Source organism: Camelina sativa, chromosome 5 (assembly GCF_000633955.1).
Source record: "Camelina sativa cultivar DH55 chromosome 5, Cs, whole genome shotgun sequence".
In the NCBI taxonomy this organism is placed as follows: Eukaryota; Viridiplantae; Streptophyta; class Magnoliopsida; order Brassicales; family Brassicaceae; genus Camelina; species Camelina sativa.
In genome coordinates, this window is record NC_025689.1 from 26,007,881 (window position 1) to 26,011,157 (window position 3,277).

The window sequence follows — 3,277 nt, forward strand, 5'->3', positions numbered from 1 at the left end:
AAACCAGCCTGGTCTCCAGACACACTAGGATGAACCTGTGACTCCGCCACCTCCTCACTGGCCATGCTCTGGGCTACACTCACACTGGCCTCAGGAACCTGACCTCGTCCCCGACCACGACCACGACCACGCCCACGACCACGACCACGACCGCGACCAACAGCATCCTCTCTAGCCATCTGCACTACCCAGAACAGAAGGCTAAGCACCCAATTCAAAAACCGCACAAAGAGTACACATCTTACCGTGGAATCTCATTGAAGGCTCGAAGAGGATGATACTAGGACTCCATACCACAAACAATTGACTAACCACGCATAATCAATTTCATAACACAACAGCATGCATCCAGCTACAGGAAAATAATTCCATCAATTAAATTCCTAAACCACTCTAAATCATTCACTTAACCATCCTAGAACCGTATGGGCTCTGATACCAAAATGAAACAACCCGACCCCTTTTTTTTTTTTTAACAATTAAATACAATGTATAATTAAGCATCCCATACTACTTAATTAACCAACCCAAACCACAACTCAACATTAAACCAGCAATAACATTAAGCACAGCGGAAACATACCAATAATACAAAACCAACAACATCATCAATACAATAACATTCCTAACCATTCTATCCGGCAACCTAACATAACACTAACCAAGGTTCCAACAACATAACCAACAAATCCAATAACACACAAACGAGACCCTAGATCATCCTCCTCCTCATTGCCATGATTCCACGTCACAAACCTGCACACCACAAACAACAATTGAGATGCGTAAGTATTATCACAAATACTTAGTGAGGCAATCCTCCCATCTACTGGGCTATACACACAAGCAACTGAGATTCCAATGCTTAACAAATGACAACCAAACACAACAAACCAGGAAAAATCACGAAACAAGCAACTTGGTGTCGACCGACACCAGAGAGGTGTCGATCGACACTGGCCAAACATGGTGTCGATCGACACCTAACTGGTGTCGATCGACACTCCCTTCGCAGACGCGAACTGCACGAATCCGATCGACGAACCTCCGTTTCCAATCATCTCCAATCCGTTCCAACCTCACCCAAAACCTTCGGGAACCTATAAGAACCATAACACAACCACCACAAGCAAGAACAACACCACTAACACAACCAATCAAGCAAGAACAACACCACAAAGCACCACCAATCAAGCAAGAACAACAAAGGATTCTCAGGCTTAGATAAGCCATGGTCATGCACTCACCTTATCAACTGATTATAACAACCAATACAACCAGTTGAGACCCTCCTAACGTCTGAAACAGCCCAGAAACGCCCTACAACAAGCCACACAACCAAAAACGACTTATAACAAAACTGGACAGAAACATCAGAAAAGAACAGTCTCAAAGACGAAACCCTAAAATAAAAACCAACCGTTAACTATCAAATCGCTCCGGTGAAAAGCTACCCCTAGACGTCACGAAGCTTCCCACAAAATTTCAGCACGATCAGACACCACACGAGACCACGATCTCAGTTACAATCTCCGATGGTCCCAACTCGCGTCTGAGAAAACGTGTCTCACGAAACTGCCAATAACTCATCGAGTTTAAATCCAAATCTACTTCTGTAAAAAGGCGAATGACGATGAAAGACTTGGGAATAAACCTACCAAATTTCATTACCTTTGAGAACGATTTGATATGCCGAAACTGTTTCCTCCCAAACCCTAACGATTCTGATCTTTCTCCTTTAATCTCCTTCAACCACAATAGGCTCTCTCCTCTCTCTCTAACTCTGAAAACGGCGACCACACACCCTAAAACCCTTCATTTGTCGCTTCTCCACTTATATACTCGGTTTAGATAACTAAACCAAACCAACCAAACCAAAATTGCGAATTAAAACAAATCCGACGAACCCAGATAAAGGGGTGTCGATCGATGCCACAAGGGTGTCGATCGACACTCCTTCCAAAAATCACAGAATCTGGTTCGCGGATGTTACACCGATTAAAGTGGTTGACGGATCGGTTATTGAAATGACTATGTCATCGTGAAGATGAACTATGGTGGATTATTTAAAGGAGAAGCAAAGCTCGCTTGTAGTGTGCGAGGAAGACAGAGAACGAGTTGTGGGGAGGAGAGAGAGAACATGTTGTGGCGGAGGTGGTGGACCACCAGTGGTTCCCATGGCTGTGGGAAGCTTCTTTGGTGGTGGGAGAACAGATCAGAGTGAACATAGCTGAGAGGAGAAAAAAAGTGAAAGAAGGTTGGAGATAAAGGCAGTGTGGAGGAGCCAACTTTGGAGGCTCGCCGGCACCGGATCTTACATCGGTTTGGAAAGGTGATAATTGGCATGATCTCCAACAAGCGAAGAGTGCATAGCAATTGGCGGATTGTTATTCGGAGTTAAATTAAAGGAGTTATGCTCATTAATTCCTGGACAAGTAATTGCTGCAAAGCTGGGTAAATGATGCAATTTATGCTATGGAACATGTGCACTTTCGAGATGGGTTTATGAGGACACCGTTTGGAGGTTGTAATGATGTCCGATCAAGCTGAAACTCTGTGGAGGGACTCAGGGGTAGTACATGCTCCATATCCAATGGTAAAATTGCGAGTTGAACGATTATTTTATGTTTTATTAGAGTGTTATTAAAGAGCTTTGTATGAATTGAGTTGTGGTAAATTGTATTGTTGGTTGAGCCAACGAGCTCGGTTTGAGCTGGAACCTTGAAGGAGCTTCCATGGCTTGTGGTGTTAGGTCATGGTGGTTGTTGAACCAAGTTAGAGCTCAGGAGTGTGGGTTAAGGTTAAGTCGGTGAATCAGAGGGTTCATCGGAGAAGTGTTTCCATGGCTGGACGGAATAAAGTATTCCAGCCTACCTCTCTTGTTATTCAGTCGCTAGGGATGGTTGGTTGTGCGATTCAGTAACTAGATGAAGTGGTTTTTGGGATTCGTGTTTAAGTGGCTTGTTCGGGTGGATCACGAAGTGGTCAGTTGGAGAAGGAATCAGAGTCTAGGAATGTAAAAGGCTTGTGGAGCTGAAGTATGTTTGCATGATTGCTGTTCGTAGCTAAAGAGTATGAGTTAGTTGGATCTAGCTAGTAGTGGAAGTTTTTTTGTAAGGAGGGGTTGATGCCGGTTGTCTCATTGTAATTATGGGGTTTAGTGAGATTGTTTCCCGTATGTCTTGTTTAAAGATTGGGAATCCGGGTTGTCGTCGTTTCACCCATCCCAATATTTGGAGCTTCTTAGCATTCTCAATAATCCAGTTTCTAAGAACAC